Below are 23,470 nucleotides of genomic sequence, written 5' to 3' on the forward strand. Positions count from 1 at the left end.
ATTCCATCAGGACAACGCGACACCCGACACGTCCAGAATTGGTACAGAGTGGTTCCAGGAAGACTCTCCTGAGTTCAAACACTTCCGCCGCCACCAAACTCCCCAGACATTTTTGATCATATCTGGGATGCCTTGCAACGTACTGTTCAGAAGAGCTCTCCACCCTGTCGTATTCTTACTGATTTATGGACGGCCCTGCAGGATTCATAACGTCAGTTCCCTCCAGCACTACTTAAGACATTAGTGGAGTCCATGCCACGTCATGTTGCGGCACTTAAGGGAAAGAGGCTAGAGAGCCAAATATTCAGGAAGCTGAGCCAGTCACAGCAAATCTCTTAAGAGAAAAACGTAACGAAGAGTTTACATAGAGTTGCTGTTTATTATCACCGCAGATCTTGGGAGGCCGTGAACTCCCTTTCATACCGTTCTGTTACAAGGCGGACGGCTGGTTTCATGCGGCTCTTCACGGTACTCTATCATGTGCAACCCTCATCGTCTGCAGATAAGTACTGCAACCCTCATTTACTTGAACCTTCTTACTGTAGTTAAGCTTGAGCAATTACATTTGACGTGGCAGCGATTTGCATTTACGCGTTATACGGACGAATCCACTCATCCACGAATAATATGACTTTCGTATCACTGTACTGACGACTTTCGGAAAGTCAGCACTAGGCAGAACTCACCATCTGACATCACTCCCACAATGGCGCGTTTACTGTTGCTAGTGCTGAAATTATATTTTGTATTCTACAACTTTACTTCCACGTCGCAAGGCTCTGCCTCAACTGCATGGAAAAACGAAAATGAATTACGGGCATATTTTTACAATCAAGTTCTACTGCAGTCGTCATAATCACTAGGGCTTGCATGAAAGCTGCTTTGCTGCTATAGCTTTCAACATATCCACCATCTGATAGATCTTACTCGACTGGGAGAATGATTTTCCAGCCAGTGTTCATATGTATCAGTCGTGGCAGTGCATGCACCCTTAAAAGAGTAAAAAATGTATTATCATATCTGTTTTTGGGCATATAAGAACAAAATATGCTGGGCACTACAGTCAGTTCATCGCAGCCTCTCCTACCGTCACATATATTGTTGTAAATGAACAGGACTATGGTACTTGACGCTAAACCTCTTAAATGCAGAGCTATAATATTAGTTGTTAATTTAAGTGATGGCTGTGAAAGTATGCTGCAAGTTCTGAACACTGAAATATCCGCCCGTACTTTGAATATATCCGTTAACTCACTGTTAAATATCTACCTGTGCTTTGAACATATTCATTAACTCCGTGCTAAAGGAGAAAGATGACTACCCAACGGTGTTTTCAAGAAATCTACAGACCAGACGCCCAGCAGATTCTGGAACTAATAATTCCTGAATACGTCTCGCTGCTGCAGCTGGAGGACTGCGGCTTCTTTGTTAAGGAAAAGGAAAGTGTGGATGCTCTCTACATCTACCAGCAGCTTAACTCTAAAAACCTTTGCAAGGTGCTTCTCGATATTTATAGCAAACCTACAGATAGATGTCGGAGTTTGAATGCAGCTGACTATTATTTGTTTCCATGATACTATTGTTCTATGATATTTACCACATCTTTCGATGATTACCTCAAGTATTTCAGAGTAATGTACTTACTTCTAAGTATGTACAGTGTTATAAACATTACGATTTGATGCACAGTGTCAAATTTATGGACGACCACTTACTAAAATACACTGTGAGGGCTGTAAAAACAAACAGATAAAATAATTTTTTCATATGTAATCATGTAGCTTAGGGTAATGGGTCTACTCCTTTCATCATACAAATCTCTTAAGAAACTTTACTCATTGAGCTGAATGGCTTCACATTTTTCTAAACTTTTAACTCACATTTGAATGAAAAGATTGGGAAACAATTTTTAAAAAAATATTGTGATAAAATATGGTATTATTAATTATATATTTTGATACATCAACAGTCATACATTGGGTGTAGTAAACTGTATTGTTTAAAACAATTGACTGTTTGTTTTTTACTTCATCAACAGCTGGGTAGTATTTTTCAAACAATTGTTTTTTACATGTCCTTAATTTGACCTCTATACCGTCCAGACATACAGGAACAATAAAAACTTTGGTATTCCATCTGTAAATTTGGCTTGTATGGATTTAATACTTAGTGGGGCGATAGTAGTTGCCTTTGGCATTTGTAAAGGAACTTAATAATTATTTCTTATTGATAAATAGATAGATAGTTATTCGACTTTCATATCAAAGATTAATGTGGAAAGTATTTAACGCAGATGGACAAAATAAGCTTTAGGCTCTTCATTTATTAGTTGTAGTATTAGTTATCTTTCGTTGTTCTCCTGTCCTGGTGATAAGACGTGTTGTGTAATTTTAAAGTGAAATGGTGTTATACAATGAAAGCAATTCATAGTCAATTTGAATTTCTGATCTACGATACCACGAATCCCAGCTCCTGTACCTCTGAGAGATTATTATTATTTTAATTTTGTATGGAGAATTTAGATGGAAGGGACGATATTCACGACGGCGCTGTTCAACAATAGAGGTACGTGAATGTGTTCATCTCTCTTCCTTCGTGGCCCCCAATGTCAGTTTCGATGTATTTGCTGCGACATTCAGAACCCGCAGTCTTCCTTTTCATTTAATTTATAAGTCCGATAATTTTCCTTCTTAGATGAATAAATGCACTGTAATCACAATTCTTTTTATCTAGGCCACGGGGAATGATCGTACTTAGAACGTACGTGCCTCTATCCCGATCGTATGTTCGCATACAACAGAGTGAGTACCAACGGAACTATATTTATGACCCATTTCCTTTACAGTATTAATTCTTATTTTGAACCACTTACTCCCAAAATGTACGTGCCCTCCCATTTTTTGGAGTCAGTCGGGCGTATTCTATAATAACGTTACTTGTAATATCCAGTCGCTTATTTTCCACAACTGGCCTTTACCTGTGTCGCAACGGCGCTTCACACGAAATACTTATTACGCGACCACCATAACAACTCTCATTTCAAAATTACGACACCGGCTGACTAAGCTTTCAACAATTTAACAGGGAGGTTACACACTGTGTGGACATATGAACTCATAAACTGTTCTAGATCATTCTCATGTGCACTACGCTCATACAGACCACGCACACAATTGAATACAGTTTTAAAATATGGTTTCCACCAACTCAGTCTGCCCAGTACAATCCACAATGCACTCCCTAAATCAGGTAAGTCCATGAAACTTAAATGACGTAAATAAATGGGAGTCTCCAGATCCTACCTTGAGTGCACCATCCCCATGCATTATCTGTAATGGACAGCTTCAAAGCAGAGAAACAGATATCTTTAGGAGAACGAAATGGATAATACTCTGAAGCCATTTGAACATCCATGTACAGCATTGCATGACACAGCTCATCCCATTCTGTCTCCATAAACTGTACTTTAGCAGAATGTTTAACACTATCGATCTGCATTACTGCACGGCAGCCACTGACTGCTTGAATAGCTGCATCGAAATATTTCTTTCTGCTGGCAGTCAAGTCATATGTGGTTATGAACAGCAGTACAATGGAACCACTTAGATGCTGCTGGATGAACGATTGTGTACAAATAACAGCGTGCTGCTATTGAGGCTTGATGAACAGATGTGTGTCCTGATCAGCAGGTAGCTGGTAGTCCATGAGGGCGCTGCTACAGCTCGAGGAGTGGATCAGATAATAGATGATCAAACAGTTCTGTGTTTGATCCAACACATCTGCTACTGCTGTATCAAGGGCTGTTGAACTGTTGAAAAAAAGGAAAATATCGTAAGTGTTTGTGAAATTAAACACATACATGCAATAAACAATGAGAGAAATTGTTTGATAATAATGCTTACTTTCGAATGTGACACTCTTACTCTTCTTTTTATTCTGCCAGAGGGTCGCTGCTGATCATTGCTGACACTTCATGGTGCTGGAACGTCCACTGCAGCGAACACAAATGCCGGATAGCCAGTAGGTCTGGATACTGGGCATGAGTGATGGGGCTAAGTGACTGCAGCACCGTCAACTAAAGTCCTTGGGCAAACCTATTCCACAATTCATGTAATGGACTCATGCCAATTTTCCATCGCAATCTTTGATAGTGATATCATGATTCTTCCATCATGGCCTCCTTTCTTAGTGATGTCATGGTTCTTCCATCTTGGCCTCCTTTTTTAGTGATGTCATAGTCTGACACCTTGAGGTTCAGGCAACTGACCTGGGGTGGGAGTGTGGAGGGAGGGGTGTCACCTTGCTCCTGACCTTTGTGGGGGTGGGGAGAGGGTAACTGTGAAAGTGACAGCTAATTTCCATAATAATCCCACAAATTTTGCCAGTACATACTCATACATTGCTCCACTACTTCCACTGTTACACATGCTACTTCTTTGGATCATCAAATTCTGTCCACCTTTGCGTTCTCCAGGTATGGCATCTGGCTTGTTCCTCTTTTGTCAGACGTACAAACCAGTTTGTGACAAGTATTTCCAGAAATATGACAACGCTATTTTCGAAGTGGAACCTTTCCTGAACAGCCAAAATGCAGACTTCTACACCAAAGGTTTCTGCCTAGTCATACATTGTTTGGTAAAATGTGTCGCACTGAAGGGTGAGTGTGTAGGTAAAGAGGAAAATTAGCAGCAAAGTTTCATGGCTGCGGCTTTGCTTTTTTCGTCGTGTTAACTATAACTTTACGTCCACCCGTCGTGTGTGTTTAACATACATGGATTACCGTCATGTGAGCTACAGTGTGAACAAAATAACTTCCTGCTAGTTGATACCTCTTGTCCAGGTGTTTAGCTCCACCAATCAGAGTCCTCAGTGTTACCCACAAATTATATTCTGTTTCCAGTGCAACAAAACAAATACTTGCAGTATTTGCATAGTGCGGTTCACACGAGTCATCAGTTATTGGGTACAATGGCAATAGCGCCTTCGAAGGTCACGAGATGGTAGCTTGTGTAGCAGAGCTGTAGTACCAAGCAGCAGACGTCAAACGACAAGTTCTTTTAGTTTAGCTGTAACCACCACGAAATCTTTGTAACGCCTCGTTAAGCGCTTATTAGTACATCACTTTTTCTTGTGTTGTACCCATATTAGAGATCGTGCCTTTTGAGGCAAATTGCGTTCTAAACACAGTTGAAGCAGCTGAATTTTGGAGTGTAGTTGTTTATTTCGTATTCGGAAGATAATATTACGCATTTCGAGTTGATAAACTTTAAAACACGTAATAAATCAATCATAAATTGGCAAGTCTCTCTTTCTCTTTCTCTCTCTCTCTCTCTCTCTCTCTCTCTCTCTCGCACACACAGACACACACACACACACACACACTCACTCATCACACACACACACACACACACACACACACACACACACACACACACTTGTGCACTCACATTTGTGTGTTTTTGTAATATTCCATGACACATATCATACCTTGCGAATATAAGGGAAACTGCACCGAAAACAAGGACAGATATAATTACACGTAAAATTATCGTATCGTTGTTTAGGTTATATTACTGAAACGTTTTATGATTTCTACAAAAAATTCTGTTGGAGTCAAATCCTTTTTTTTTTTTTTTTTTTTTTTTTTCCTCCAACTGAGCAAAGCAGAGGCCTACATGGAAATTTCAATTCCTTCACCATGTCTCTTTCTTCCAGCTTGAAATCCTAAAGGTACCACTTTGCTTCTGATAATGCATCTTTCTGTTGATTCTTTTGATTTATAATTTCTGTTTTATAATTTCTCGGATCCAGTTTGTTAATTTCTTTCCGCAAAGATACCTTATTTGTGTTGTCAAGCGTATTGACGTACATCCTGTGCAATAGATCAAAAAATGTCTTTTTTGCCTTGTTGTTTCTGGATTTCCAGGCTTCTCTGATTTTTATTCTCCAATCCAATGTTCAGCAGCAATGCTGAATCTGTGCCTCTATTAGAATACAAAGAGGGTAGTGACACAAGGGACGAGCTCTGCAACAATCACGACACTTTGAAGTAGCAGAACAAAGAATTAGTTCAAGCAGTTATCACTGCTATAATAGAAGGGAAACTACTATTATACTATTGTAATCGACAACGCAGTTATGGTGAACGTTTTGTCGGATAAGCTTTTCAATAGAGCAAATGAAGCATGTAAGGTATCCACCTTGCCAGTACAAAATTATAGAATTTCCGGTGCCAAAATGCAGGCACAGATTATTGTGAATTTTCGAAATGGATCCACAAGGTGAACGTTTCTAACTGTGTTTTTGTTGTGGTCTTTAGTTCAGAAACTGATTTGATGCAGCCCTCCATGCTACTCTATCCTGTGCAAGCCTCTTCATCTCCAAGTAACTACTGAAACCTACATCCTTCTGGGTCTGCTTAGTGTACCCATCTTTCGGTCTCCCTCTATGGATTTTACCCTCCATGCTGCCCTACAATACTAAATTGATGGGCCCTTGATGCCTCAGAACATGTCCTAGCAACTTATCCCTTCTTCTAGTCAAGTTGTGCCACAAATTCCTCTTCTCCCCAATTCTATTCAGTACCTACTCATTAGTACGTGGTCTGCCCATCTAGTTATCGTCCATGTTTCATATCCATACATGGCTACACTCCATACAAATACTTTCAGGAATGACTTTCTGACACTTAAATCTATACTCGATGTTAACAAATTTCTCTTCTTCAAAAACGCTTTCCTTGCCATAACCAGTCTACATTTTATACCCTCTCTACTTCGACATCATTAGTTATTTTCCCTCCCAAATAGCAAAACTCTGCTTGTTGAAATGTCTCATTTTCTAGTCTAATTCCCTCAGCATCATCTGATTTAATTCGACAACATTTCATTACCCTCATTTTGTTTTTGTTGATCTTCATCTCCATTCCGTTCAACTGCTGTTCCTTTGTTGTCTCTGACAGAATTACAATATCATCGGCAAACCTCAATGTTTTTTATTTCTTCTCCATGGATTTTAATTCCTACTCAGAATTTTTCTTATTGTTTCCTTCATTGCTTGCTCAATACACAGATTGAATATCATCGGGAATAGGCTACAATCCTGTCACACTCCCTTCCCAACCACTGCTTCCCTTTCATGCCACCAAACTCTTATAACTGCCATCTGGTTTCTGTACAAATCGTAAACAGCCTTTTGCTCCCTATATTTGACCCCTGCTAGCTTCAGAACTTGAAAGAGAGTATTCCAGTCAACATTCTCAAAAGCTTTGTCTCAGTCTACAAATGCTAGAGACGTAGATTTGTAGTCATAGGGTCAGTACTGACTCACGTGTTCCAACATCTCTACGGAATCCAAACTGATCCAACCCGAGATCAGCTCCTACGAGTTTTTCCATTCATCTGTAAACAATTCGTGTTAGTATTTTGCAGTCGTGCTTATTAAACTGATAGTTTGGTAATTTTCACATTTCTAATTGTGAAAGCCAGTGATGTAACAAAATAAAAGTGATGTTATTATTCAATAGATAAGTTGGAATTTGAGATTTCGCTTACTGTTTTATCAATCACAATTGTGGTAAGAATCATCGATTGACCATTGTCATAAAATATTGTATTATGAAATGTGAATAGTCTATACTTGCAATTTCGCGTTGCTTGAAGCAGTTACAGCTAGCGTGCTATTGATTAAGAAATTGCATTAGCGTCTTTCTAATTACTTCATGATCGTAGATACTATCATACCCGGTCGTGAAGTTATTGTTATGTCAAAACAATTTCCTAAGGGACCAGAAAGTTCTTATGGGCGCAAAAACAACTGTAACATCACACAAAAGGGAAATTCAACATTAAAGCTGATGCAAGAAGACGATAAAACAGTTTTCTTTTTGTCAATGTAACACGTACATTGGACTGCTGATCTTGGTGTCTGTAATCTTGGCAAAATGCGTAATTAAAATGAAAATAATACTGAGGAGATGATAGGAATGAGGACTGCTAAATGATTCAATATTTCCAGAACAAATATTTATTATAACTAACACATATATCTTACCTTATACTTAGTACTATAGTGATGATAGATTTTTATGTCCGTTTCATGTCCATTGAGCGCTCTTTCATATAGCTGTTGTTCTCTTGAGTCGCTCGTGCGTCGTCATGATAAGTTATTACATTTCTTCTTTTTACACTTCACTCAAACTTAGACGGAACACGTTTTTATTTATTTAGTAAAAAATTTGATCAGACCGCCACAAATCTGAGTCCGTCTTACTTAAGAAAAACAGTACAAGTCTTCAGCGCTCAGGGCTTCATTTGCTCTCTAGCAAGCAAAATAGTGAAGGATCGCATATCTACTCGTATTATTCTGTTTATGTTGCCGCCCAAAGACGACGAATTACATTATTTAGGAAATTCCACGGAAATTCCACCATCGCTATGAGACGCCTTATTATACATTAATCATTCTATATAAACAAGTATTTGCCTTCTGGCTGAAAGTATTAACTACTTGCTGTTTTAATGAAGCCAAAAATAGCAAATATCACAAGCCTTATCAGTAAACTGCAGCACTAGTATGAATTTTTTGCGTGAAAGGAATGCTAACGCAGAGGTTTTATGTGGGAAATGCTATTTGACAGCTGCGATGAAACTTAGTTTCAGATTTACTAGGAACTAGGGCCTGGATGACAAATTTTGCCAAGGAGCTTATATGGATCAAGTAGCTGTATGCAATTTATCACCTATCTTATTTTCTGTTTGCATGACACCTATTCAGTAAGGATGGTGATTTGCAATACCATTCGACTCTCATTAAGAAAAAGGTGTTCCAATCAAGGTGTCTAAATAAATGATGTCAGGCTGAACTATCCAGTCGGTTACCACAGTATGCAGACGTATTCTCTGGTAAATATGGAATCATTCTTAGTTATGGATATCAAATGGAAGTTGTACCCCTAAGAGGTACTGTTACACCACATATTTTACCCATGATCAAAGAGGGAGGCTGTTAAAAAGGAGACAAAACAGTAAAATAAATATTACAATGGGCGATTATAGAGATATCATTGTCGCCATATAGCAGTCCCTTGCAAGCAGTGTCTAAACCAGGTGGCAGTGTCCACCCCATCCTAGATGCTAGGGCACTTAATGAGATCCTAGTCCCATTTTGGACCAGACCAGAAATCTTGGAGGAAAAAATACAGATGTTTAACAGGAAGGCTCTGAAAAATCTACTGCTTTTATCTTTGCCAACAGAAGTAATAAATTTCTAGTATTACCCTTTGGGCTGAAAGTGAGTTCTGGCGTTTTCATTACAGCTTTGGACACTGTGTTTGGGCCGGAACTATTTGATGGAAGAATCTCATTGTATATTGATTTTCTACACATAGCAGGCCTAAGTGTGAAGAACATCTTGACTGACTGAAATGGTATTGCAGAAGTTAAGAGATTCAGGGATCACTGCAAATTTGCAGAAGTCCAAGTTTTTCAATCATCATCATCATCATCATCATTTAAGACTGATTATGCCTTTCAGCGTTCAGTCTGGAGCATAGTCCCCCTTATGAAATTCCTCCATCATGATCCCCTATTCAGTGCTAACATTGGAGCCTCTTTTGATGTTAAGCCTATTACTTCAAAATCATTCTTAACCGAATCCAGGTACCTTCTCCTTGGTCTGCCCCGACTCCTCCTACCCTCTGCTGCTGAACCCATGAGTCTCTTGGGTAACCCTGCTTCTCCCATGCGTGTAGCATGACCCCACCATCTAAGCCTGTTCGCCCTGACTGCTACATCTATAGAGTTCATTCCCAGTTTTTCTTTGATTTCCTCATTGTGGACACCCTCCTGCCATTGTTCCCATCTACTAGTACCTGCAATCATCCTAGCTACTTTCATATCCGTAACATCAACCTTAATGATAAGGTAGCCTGAATCCACCCAACTTTCGCTCCCATACAACAAAGTTGGTCGAAAGACTGATCAGTGCACAGATAACTTAGTCTTGGTGCTGACTTCCTTCTTGCAGAAGAGAGTACATAGTAGCTGAGCACTCACTGCATTAGCTTTGCTACACCTCGCTTCCAGTTCTTTCACTATGTTGCCATCCTGTGAGAATATGCATCCCAAGTACTTGAAACCGTCCACCTGTTCTAACTTTGTTCCTCCTATTTGGCACTCAATCCGTTTATATCTCTTTCCCACTGACATTACTTTCGTTCTGGAGATGCTAATCTTCATACCATAGTCCTTACATTTCTGATCTAGCTTTAAAATATTACTTTGCAAACTTTCAATCGAATCTGCCATCACAACTAAGTCATCTGCATATGCAAGACTGCTTATTTTGTTTTCACATATCTTAATCCCACCAAGCCAGTCTATTGTTTTCAACATATGATCCATAAATAATATGAACAACAGTGGAGACAGGTTGAAGCCTTGTCTTACCCCTGTAACTACTCTGAACCATGAACTCAATTTACTGTCAACTCTAACTGCTGCCTGACTATCCATGTAAAGACCTTTAATTGCTTGCAAAAGTTGCCTCCTATTCCATAATCTCGTAGAACAGACAATAACTTCCTCCTAGGAACCCGGTCATATGCCTTTTCTAGATCTATAAAGCGCAAATACAATTCCCTGTTCCACTCGTAACACTTCTCCATTATTTGCTGTACGCTAAATCTGGTCCTGACAACCTCTAAGTTCTAACTTTGTTCCTCCTATTTGGCACTCAATCCGTTTATATCTCTTTCCCACTGACATTACTTTCGTTCTGGAGATGCTAATCTTCATACCATAGTCCTTACATTTCTGATCTAGCTTTAAAATATTACTTTGCAAACTTTCAATCGAATCTGCCATCACAACTAAGTCATCTGCATATGCAAGACTGCTTATTTTGTTTTCACATATCTTAATCCCACCAAGCCAGTCTATTGTTTTCAATATATGATCCATAAATAATATGAACAACAGTGGAGACAGGTTGAAGCCTTGTCTTACCCCTGTAACTACTCTGAACCATGAACTCAATTTACTGTCAACTCTAACTGCTGCCTGACTATCCATGTAAAGACCTTTAATTGCTTGCAAAAGTTGCCTCCTATTCCATAATCTCGTAGAACAGACAATAACTTCCTCCTAGGAACCCGGTCATATGCCTTTTCTAGATGTATAAAGCGCAAATACAATTCCCTGTTCCACTCGTAACACTTCTCCATTATTTGCTGTACGCTAAATCTGGTCCTGACAACCTCTAAGTTCTAACTTTGTTCCTCCTATTTGGCACTCAATCCGTTTATATCTCTTTCCCACTGACATTACTTTCGTTCTGGAGATGCTAATCTTCATACCATAGTCCTTACATTTCTGATCTAGCTTTAAAATATTACTTTGCAAACTTTCAATCGAATCTGCCATCACAACTAAGTCATCTGCATATGCAAGACTGCTTATTTTGTTTTCACATATCTTAATCCCACCAAGCCAGTCTATTGTTTTCAACATATGATCCATAAATAATATGAACAACAGTGGAGACAGGTTGAAGCCTTGTCTTACCCCTGTAACTACTCTGAACCATGAACTCAATTTACTGTCAACTCTAACTGCTGCCTGACTATCCATGTAAAGACCTTTAATTGCTTGTAAAAGTTGCCTCCTATTCCATAATCTCGTAGAACAGACAATAACTTCCTCCTAGGAACCCGGTCATATGCCTTTTCTAGATGTATAAAGCGCAAATACTATTCCCTGTTCCACTCGTAACACTTCTCCATTATTTGCTGTACGCTAAATCTGGTCCTGACAACCTCTAAGAGGCCTAAACCCACACTGATTTTCATCCAATTGGTCCTCAACTAATACTCGCACTTTCCTTTCAACAATACCTGAGAAGATTTTACCCACAACGCTGATTAAAGAGATACCTCTGTAGTTACAATCTTTTCTGTCTCCATGTTTAAAGATTGGTGTGATTACTGCTTTTGTCCAGTCTGATGGAACCTGTCCCGACTCCCAGGCCACTTCAGTTATCCTGTGTAGCCATTTAAGACCTGACATTCCACTGTATTTGATGACTTCCGACTTAATCTCATCCACACCAGCTGCTTTATTGCACTGCAATCTATTGACCATTTTCTCCACTTCCTCAAATGTGATCCTATTTCCACCATCATTCCTATCCCATTGTACATCTAAATCTGCGACATTACTGATCGTATTTTCACCTACATTGAGCAATTCTTCAAAATATTCCCTCCATCTGCCCAAGGAATCCACAGGATTCACCAGCAGTTTTCCTGACCTGTCCAAAATGCTTGTCATTTCCTTCTTACCTCCCTCTCGAAGACTGCTAATTACACTCCAGAATGGTATTCCAGCAGCTTGACCCAAAGTCTCCAACCTGTTTCCAAAGTCTTCCCAAGATTTCTTCTTGGATGCTGCAATTAACTGTTTGGCTTTGATTCTTTCTTCAACATAACTTTCTCTGTCTACCTGAGTTCTAGTATGTAGCCATTTTTGATACACCTTCCTTTTCCTTTTACAGGCTGCCTTGACTGTGTCATTCCACCATGCTGTTTGCTTCATCCTACCTTTACACACTACTGTTCCAAGACATTCTTTATCCACTTCTAGTACTGTGTCCCTGTACCTTGTCCATTCCTTTTCCAATGACTGTAATTCACTACATTCAACTAACTGGTACCTTTCTGAGATCACTGTTATGTACTTGTGCCTGATTTCCTTATCCTGAAGTTCTTCCACTCTTATTCTCCTACATATGGACCTGACCTCCTGCACTTTCGACCTCACAATCCCAATTTCACTGCAGATTAAATAATGATCAGTGTCATCAAAGAATCCCCTGAATACACGTGTGTCCCTCACAGCCTTTCTGAATTTCTGATCTGTTATTATATAGTCAATGACAGATCTGGTTCCCCTGCCTTCCCAAGTATACCGGTGAATGTTCTTATGTTTAAAAAAGGAGTTTGTGATTACTAAGCCCATACTGGCACAGAAATCCAAGAGTTGTTTCCCGTTCCTTTTGGCCTCCATATCCTCTCCAAATTTACCCATAACCTTTTCCTACCCTTCTGTTCGATTTCCAATCCTGGCATTAAAATCACCCATGAGCAGAACACTGTCCTTGTCCTTTACTCTAACAACTACATCACTGAGTGCATCATAAAAACTATCCATCTTATCTTGATCTGTCCCTTCACAATGCGAATATACTGACACACTCCTAATATTCTTGATAGACACTGTCAAATCTATCCACACCAGTCGTTCGTTTACATACCTTATTGCAACTACGCTGGATTCCATTTCTTTCCTGCTGTAAAGCCCTACACCCCATTGTGCTATTCCTGCTTTGACTCCTGACAGGTATACCTTATATTCTCCCACTTCCTCTTCTTTCTTACCCCTTACCCGAATGTCACTAACAGCTAAAACATCCAGCCCCATCTTACTTGCAGCCGCTGCCAGCTCTACCTTCTTCCCAGAGTAGCCCCCATTGATATTAATAGCTCCCTATCTCATTACCATTTGTTTGCCAAGTCGTATCTTAGGAGTCCCTGGTTTGTCATTTAGAGGTGGGACTCCGAAACCTCCAAAGGTCCGAGGCATTTTGCTCTGATTGTTGCCAGCATCATATTTAAAGTACCAGGGAAGCAGGTTGCTAGCCTTACTTGCCCCGAGTCCCATTGAGTTTTACCCCTAACGGTTGAGGGACTAACCAGTGGATTTGGTAGCCTTTGCCGTATGTGCACAAAGGTGACTACGACTCAGAATATGTCCGAGATGCCCAGCCTTATTCCAAAGTAACTGGCATCCCGACTGTCGGGACCACTTACTTGGCCACTCATACGTTGCCCGTGGTTCATGAACTAGGACATGACAACAGGAACCCTCACCATGAACCACAAGTTTTTCAATGGTCAAATTAAATTCCTAGGTCATTTGATTTAACCTACCAGGATAGTACCAAATCTGAGAAAAACTAAATGACATGAAGGATTGTCCACTCTCGACTACTAAAAAACCATTTAAAAAACTTATGTGACTACATTACTTTCTTAGGGATTTCCTGCCAAATCAGCTATTTAACAGAGGTACATTGTTAAAGTTTTGTAAAAAAGAACATGTATTGGTTTTGGTCTAATGACTGCCAAGTGGCTTTTGATGCAGTTAAGCATGCTTTAGATACCCCAAAAATTCTACATCATCTAGATACGACTTTTGTATTGAAACTGATGCCTTATGGAAGGGGCTCATTTCTCTTCTGTTTCAAGTAGTAAACGTTGAGGACCAGTTGGACGTTCGCATAACAGGTTTTGCCAGTCGTGTATTAATGGAATGTGAAACTCCATACCATCCCACTGAACTGGAAGCCTTAGCTGTCGTGTTGGCTTGCAAAAAGTTCCATTATTATGAGTACAGCAAGCGCATCGAGGTATATTGTGATCACCAGGCCCAAAGTTTTCACTGAGTTGTAAAATTTTACACTCATGGCTCGTGTGTTGGTCCTTATCGTTACAAGAATACGACCTTCAGATAAGTCGTGTTAATGGGAAAGATAATATAATTACAGATACCCTATCTCGAAAAGGTAATGTAACAGCGGATGCCCTATCTCGATTCCCACAAGGGTTATCTGAGTTAAAAAAAAATGGTTCAGATGGCTCTGAGCACTATAGGACTTAACATCTATGGTCATTAGTCCCCTAGAACTTAGAACTACTTAAACCTGACTAACCTATGGACACCACACAACACCCAGTCATCACGAGGCAGAGAAATTCCCTGACCCCGCCGGGAATCGAAACCGGGAACCCATGTGCGGGAAGCGAGAACGCTACCACACGACCACGAGCTGCGGGCAGGTCATCTGAGTTCTCAGCAGCAGTCGAGCAAGTGTCACATTTTAAAATTAGTAAAAGATCTTATGCAGAGACAAAGAAAGTAACTATTGCATGTATGTATTTCTACTGACTGTCAAAATAATTTAATGTGGTACACAGACTACACATAGGGGCACCTCAGTGTCACAATATGAGCTGGTTGAAGTGTTTGGCGTTCCTGATTTCCGACATGTGTTGGATGGTGCATCAGCTCTTACGAACATGTGCTACATGTCAAAAAGCTAAATTGCTAAATAACTGTTATAGGACAGAAATGCAGTCAGTGGTACGTATGACTTGTTTTCAAAATTTGTAGGGTACACGCAGTGTAATCAGCCACTGCCATTCCGATCATAATTGAGCGACATCAAGATTTGGTCAACCTGGTGGAGCATTAATTTTACAGGTGTAAAATTAAAATTCTCTTTGCGTGAACAGCAAATCAGACAAATTTTGATATCCAGATTCAATGAATTACTTATACACTACAAATTATAATCATTTAACTAATAAACGTAAAACTACACACAAAAATATACTACAGTTTCAAAGAGAGTATAGCAGTGGAGTGTCACAACACCAGAGTTGTGAAGTCTTCACTTTTACACTGCCTGCTGTGCTGAGGGAATCATGAGGCACAGTCTATCGTTCTTTATGTTTCCTACAAACTGATGTGCTATCCAAATAATGTGGCACTATGTAATGAGTGTTGAGTGGCAAACCATATACAGGGTGAAAAGTATTTAAACCGACAAACTCTGGGAGGTTGTAGGGGACATCAAAACAAATACTTTTCCCTAATGTCATTTTTTCCTATGAGGATTATTAAAGCCAGTGGAGGCCATATTAAGCTCTTCAGTTGTTAGAAGCCATATTACGATTTTCAGTTGTTAGAGGGCGTATTACGCTCTTCAGTTGTAGGCAACTGCTGTCCACCAGTGTAGCAGTGCATTGTCTCTGTTTACTAATGGATCCCTACACCTGGAGTGAGTACACTGATATGATTGGTGCGTACTACAAAGCACACCGCAATGGACGATCTGCACAGCGGGTTTATCAAAACAACAATGTCCTAATCGCCGTATCCCGCATCATACGACCTTTGATGCTGTGTACCAAGGTCTGCGAGAGACGGGGTCATTTAGCAGGTTACCTGGACAGGGATGCCGTCGCGCGGTAAGAACGCTGCAATTTGAGGAAGCTGCCTTACAGCATGTCGAGCGGGATCCTTCAATCAGCACTTGTGCAATTGCACGTAACGTGGGGACGAATCAGACGAATGTGAGAACAGTCCTTCGAGAGCAGTTGTTGCGTCCATTTCACTTACAGCGTGTCCACAACCTGGAACCAGCTGATTATCCACTCAGATGACAGTTCTCACAGTGTTACCTGGAACAGTGTGAAATACATCCTACATTTCCATCTTCTATGTTGTTAACCGATGAATCAACGTTCTGGCGTGATGGGGTCTTCAACATGCACATTTCGCATGTTTGGAGTGAGGATAACCCTCATGCCACAGTTACTAGCACTCATCAAGTGCGGTTCTTCGTTAATGTGTGGGTCAGTGTTGTTGAGGACTGTTTAACTGGGCCGCATCTGCTACCTAGGCCATTAACTGGCAGGTACTATTACAATTTTATCGCCAGAGCATTGCCAAAAATGCTGGAAGACGTCACGCTCCCTACGAGACAACACATGTGGTTCCAACATGACGGGGCGCCGGCACATTTCAGTCGTCGTGTGCGTCGATTCCTGGACCAACGGTTCCCAGAAATGTGGACTGGCAGAGGTGGTCCTGTACCATGGCCTGCTCGATCCCCAGATATGTCCCCTCTGGACTTTTTTGTGTGGGGAGAGATGCGCAACCTTGTTTACGCAACTCCTGTTGCATCAGAAGAGGATCTGGTTGCCCGGATAGTAACAGCAGCAGGAACAATTCAGGGTACTCCTGTGGTTTTTGCCCATGTCAGACAGAACATGATCCGACGGCATAACCTTTGTTTATGTGTCACTGGAGGCATTTTTCAAAATCTACTGTAATTGAAATTGAATTGTGTTAATGTGTTGTCTCTTGGTCATAAAAAAATGAAAAAGTGATTGCTGGTTTAATTAATTTGTGGCCAGATAAATCTTCCTCTACCGGTTTAAATACTCCTCATAGGAAAAAATGAAATTAGGGAAAAATATTTGTTTTGATGTCCCCTACAACCTCCCAGAACTTGTCGGTTTAAATACTTTTCACCCTGTATATTTAAATTTGAAATGCTGTAGGAGTGTGTTCCAGTACGGTCTGTGTGCAATAGGTACACTAAAGTTAAAAATGTCCTTTGCCTCTAGGTATTTGTATGTACATATATAAACACAGTAGCTACAAAAGCGAAACTAACATCCTCTGTTTTCATTAGGTGCCACCAATTTGTTTGAACCTGACTCTCTTTTACATTAATCATTTCTTTAATACCTCTTCATATATTGGTTACTCGACTAGAACTACATTGATTATTATGGGAAAAATTAAGACCAACGAATCTTGTTTGATTCATTCTATGTACTGTGCAGAAAAACGAAGTTCCTCATTTTAACATGAGTCGATTTTAATATGCATGAACAATTAAGCGTTTTAATGTCTTTGATACAATTGTAATCATAATAACAAATTTTTATTTCGTAACCACATATATTAAGCTCAAAATTGCATGTCCCTGATAGTGTTGTATGAATGTTTCATATACAATGCTGCTTTATGTCACTATGAAAATTCGACAGACCTGTCCTGGAGTATGCTGACACATACACACTCAAGATCTAGACATCGACTACCATCGCCAGATTGCGCAAGACCCACTTCGTCTCGTCAACAGTAATCAATAAATTGTTTCAATATACTTTCAGACAACACCCTTTTGAAAAAAAAAAAAACTACTGAACATGGTGTCTGAATTCAGTTTCATGACCTTTTCGTTTTGTGTAAACTTGTGAGTATAAATTAGCATGAGAACTTACCAGAATTCCGCTGACTATCTATAAACACTAACAAAGGAACAGAATAAACATTTCAATAAGCGTAAGAATTAACTATTTGAGCTCAAAATAAAAAAAAGTCTGAACATTCATCCAACCTCAGTCACATTATATAAATATAAATAGCGAATGTAGAGTCTCTTACCACAAGGAAGCAAGGCAGAGGATGATGTTAAGGGCTGCCGGTATTCTCTTTCTACAACACAAATGCACTCGTGGATTAATACGGGTCTTACTTTACATGAAACGGCATTTTTACTTAACTTGAACTGTCCATGTTTTGTGGTGAAAGTTCATCAGTAATAGTCCTCTTGTAAACTGATGTAATGTCAGTATCGGTAATCTTGCTGTTATAAACTTTAGTTTCTCACTGGTATTAAAGAACAATTCTGGTTGAGGTAAACTGCCACTGTAGTCACTAATATGGTCGTTATGTACTTTTGTGACGAACGAAACCTGCTGTGTAAGTGAACTGACACACGCCCAACTGGATGATTGAGTGAGTGAGGCCCTACAGTCAGCGGTGACGACCTAAATACATGCTGTCGAGAGGATGGTGGCGGCATGTTGCTTCTAGGAGTGTCTCTGGCCTCTCATGATAGATGCACTTGATCCAGCGCCTACTAATCTATCTTCGTGCTTCATCTTTGACGACAAGTGTGCTGGTTACAGCTTATGCCAGCGCATTGAAACTAAAAAACATGGACGTGTAAGTGCCCCATCCTAATATTAAGCTCAATTTTCTGCAAAGCCTCATCCAAATTGAAGGGATAAAATTTCTAAATATTTTAAACAGCTTCATTAAATCGTAATTCACTTACATACTGCCCTAAAATGTTCGAAATAATTATGAAAATGAACACTGGTAGTTAAATGCTGTTCATGCACATCACTTCAAACATTCAGTGGGTCAGTATACTGTTTCAAATTTTGTCTTCATCCAACACAAATACGAATAAAACCATGTAAAAAGAGACTACAACATCAATAAGCCACTGTGTGGCGAATGATTTAGTGTATCTCGTCATGGTCGAAGATTTGCTGAAGAACGCCATTCTGCTTAAGTTGTTTGTCTTTCTTGAGAGCCAGTCACTTGTTAATTATTCTGTCTTCTTCTTCTTTTTCTTAGCAACTGATTTTTCAAATGTATGTCCTGTGTAAAAATCTTCCATTAATAATAATGGTATCTGTATCTAAACATGTTTGAAAACGTTTATTCCAAAAACTCATTTCCTTCATCAGAGTCACGATTTCATTATCATGTGTTTAAAAAATTACCTATTGCATTAAAAGACTGAACTGGGTTTGTTTAGTTGCTAAAACGATTGTGCACCAGTTATGCACTGGTGTTGGACATTTTGTTATTATCACAAAGAATCTTCTTTGTTCTGAAACGAAGTCCGATTGTATTATAATTATTATTTCATTGTATGAGAATTTCAGTATCTTTTGCAGTCAGATGCTATTAGACAGTGGTTGGAGCAACAATGTACAATGGCCTGCTTCAGATAACAGTTCGCTATGGATCCTTTATTCCTTAAAATCATTTTGAAATGACTTTTATTCATGGTTTCCTTATCTTTATTTTAAGTGTGACTCCTCTATGTGACGACTTGTAAATACGATAACTTCACGTAAAATTTTTCCATTCCTACCAATGGCCAATATCAGAGATCAATTTTGAGGTCAATATAAAATATAGATGAGAAGGTACAATTCAGTACTTATTTGCCTAGAAGCTTTCTAGTTTCACTATAGTGTTGCAATGTATTATTTTGACATTTCTTGGTATGAGGTTTTTACTGTAAATAATTTTTTTACTCCATATGTCCTTTTCATTTTGTGAATCCCTTCATTTATTGCAAATTTTCTAATGCATTTTCTTGAAATATCTTTCCTATATACTCCTACTTTTCTTACCTTTACTATTCGATCAGTGTATATCTATAAAAATCCTTTATATTTGTAATTTCTCTGCAAAGACTCTGAAAACTGTTGTATGGGAAATCCATTCAAAGAGACTGACTCGTATTTCTGTGTCTGCTTGGTTTTTCGGATGGTGCAATGAAATTGTCTGCAAATGACAGACAGTTTACTTCATATACAGTTTATTTCTTCCCCGTTTTATTGGTGATATTTGGTATTCTATGAATTTTCATCCCAGGACCTTATTTATTTCGCCAAGACACAGTTGAAGAGAGCTAAAGCTACCGTGTCATCTTACACCTGTATTTATATAGGAGACCCTAGAAATTTTGATAATGGTGTTTACTACTGAGACTATCTCTTTAACCGTTTCTTGCATTACATGTGTCGATTTATTATTATCAGAAAAGTCTCGGATTACTCTGTCTAGAGTTTTCCTGTCAACAAAGTCAAATGCCTTTCTATTATTTTTTAAAATTTTAACATGGCTTTACGTACCTGTAGAATTCTTGAATGTATGTTTTTGTAGATAAAATAAGCAAACTTTTTGTCTAGGGTTTACCCATTAAAACGAACCAGTACCTTTCTACTGTATGCATTTTTTTATTTTCTGAAAGCATCTTGAACTTGCTTATAAACGATGTCAGAAGTATACCTTTGATTCAATTACAAATAGTCTTCTTATAGTACGTGACTCAATATTAAACCTATTGAAGATGCCTTGATGCTTGCTCTTTTTTTACTAGATGCTGTCTAGAGTACAGCAATTGCATGAAATTGCTAAAATTTAAGGGTTTTTGTGACTAATTACCTAAATGTGTATTTTACTCAACACAGTATACATTTTCCAGGCTTCCAGGGTGGCTTTCCTATGCATAAATGGAAAAACCAAACTGGCCAAAGACTTGTTGATATGTGCAAAAACTTTAAGATTAAAATTATGTCAACACAGGTTAAGAAGGACCCTTCTAAACAAAAAACTTGGTGGGTGCCCAATACATTTATTGTGGATTTTCCAATTGATCACATAACAATTTCATACCCTAACTAGAAAGAAATTTTAAAATGTCCATGTTAGGAAAGGGGCTAATATGGATTCTGACCATTATTTAATGCGAATTAAAGTAATACTTCAACCTCAAAATCCCTCCAAAAAGGAATGTTATCCCAAAATCTAACACTGCTAAAATAACCCAAACACAACAAGCGAACTTGCTAAAAAACAATCCAACAATTCGCAAAGTCTCCAAGAAAAGTTCATCAGAACAGCACAAAATTTAATTCCGTTTCGAAAGAAACAAGAACACTCTTGGTGAAAAGCAGATAATGAAACAGCAGTTAAGTCAAGGCACGAGGCATGCAAAAATTGGAACAGTAAGAAAACTGAAAATATGGACAACACCTTTCTAACTGTAAGAAGAGAAACATCTAAATTATTCCAACAGACTAAAAAAACAAAAAAACATGAAAAAGCCCAACTTTTAGAAATCGAAGAAGACTTCTAGACGAACAATACAAGAGACCTTTATAAAACATTCAAACCAAAAGTAACTGGTTAAAAACCTCAAAGTCTTTATTTCAAAATTGAAAATGGCTGTTGACTATTAACAACCAGGGAAATTGTATTTTATAATTAATTTGAAAAACTATTAAACTGTCCAGAACCAGAGAATAAATTTCAACCACAGCAAACTAGTAACACCAACACTGACGCTAAAGAACGTGACGACATCGAAATGATTAAACAAATCAAGAGGCTTAAAAACAATAAGGCATCTGGAGAAGACAGTACAATTGCAGAATTATTAAAATCAGCTGGCCCTAACACTATAAAAGAGATCACACAATTAATAAGACATATCTGGCAAACTGAAAAAATACCTGAGATCTAGAAAACTGCCCTAATTCATCCACTGCATAAGAAAGGGGATAGTCATGGAGGAATCTTTTTTCTCCTGGTCACATACAAAATTCTCTCACATTGTTTACACGATCATGACCAAAAAGAGTTAAACTCAAAATTGGTGCATACCAAGCAGACTTTAGGCCAAAGGGATCATGTCCAGAACAGATTCTTAATTTGAAACTAATCATTAATGACCAAAGGATTTCTGGTAACAATATTGTATATACATTTGTGGATTTTAAAAAGACATATGTGTAGGCTAGAGCCATAACTCACATGCTCCAAAATAATGAAAATTGAGATGCTGACATATTCTCATATACCTTCATACATAGAACATAATTCACGAAACAGTTATTCACAAAAAAATGATTCAAATGGCTCTGAGCACTATGGGACTTAACATCTATGGTCATCAGCCCCCTAGAACTTAGAACTACTTAAACCTAACTGACCTAAGGACAGCACACAACACCCAGTCATCACGAGGCAGAGAAAATCCCTGACCACGCCGGGAATCGAACCCGGGAACCCGGGCGCGGGATGTTATTCGCATTTGGCACAAGATCCTTGAGAAAACCGGTGTTAAACTTCATGGTTAGTTTCAAAAGTCTCATGATCCGCAGGATCTTCTGAGTTTTGTCCCGTACCTCAGCTTGACCAATCGGCGATTAGCTCACTCGTCGCCATTTTCTTGTGTAGTAGTAAATATTGATGCCAGTGAAGTGTGTTTTGTGATCTGTTCAGTTATTTTGTGGAATATAATTCAATACAGTGGTTGGAATAAGACTGATTTGAGACACAAGTCATGGAAGAAAACGTTTCACCTGTGGGAGAAAGAGGAAGGCCAAGAAAACGTTCACAGCATCCAGAAATGTGGAAAAGTCAGGAAGCCAAACGAATGAGGTTAGAATATCCTGTTTTCTTCATTGTTTTCAAATTCAACTGATTCTTGTTCTTGGCTTGATTTGTTCCTCCACAAAAGAATGTATAGGACTCTTTCTTTGGTACTTAACGGTCAGGAATAGCAAATTCAATATTTTAAGTCCATTTTTGAAAAATAAACAGAACCTCACAGTGTAGTTTGTTCTATCATTATAGGTACGAACCTTCAGTGCTGCCCCAGTATCTGACATGTCAACACCATGGAGGAGCATTTAATTGCTGTTCACTTTTTAAGAACTATATTGAAAACTTTCATGATTTGGTTTATAAAACACCAGAAGGAGATTATCAGAATCAGTTCATATTGAAGTATGTGGAAATTCGCAACGTCATTAGAAGTCGACTAGAAAAGACAAATCTAGTCAAAACCAAACGTCGCAGCTGTTTAGAACGACGAAATATTTTATACGAAGCACACAGAAAAATAAAGTTCCAGTTTGCATGTCAACCTTCATAAAAGTATTGGGAGTGTCACGATTCAGAATAAATAATATCACTAAACAGTTTCATCAGCAAGATTTTGTACAAGACCGGAGAGGCGGCTTCAGGAGGGCGGCAGAATACGAACCCAAGAGAGACTGTGTCATGAAGTTTATCAATAGTCTAAAGTGTGTAGAGACACATTACTGTAGACGACGAACAGAAAGACGGTATCTGCCTGCGAATATGAACTGTAAAATGTTATGGAAAATTTATTCTTGCAAGCCTGAAAACAACCTTGTGAAGCAAACGCACGGGGTACGTTCGCTCTTACT

Source organism: Schistocerca americana, chromosome 1 (genome assembly GCF_021461395.2).
Source record: "Schistocerca americana isolate TAMUIC-IGC-003095 chromosome 1, iqSchAmer2.1, whole genome shotgun sequence".
In the NCBI taxonomy this organism is placed as follows: Eukaryota; Metazoa; Arthropoda; class Insecta; order Orthoptera; family Acrididae; genus Schistocerca; species Schistocerca americana.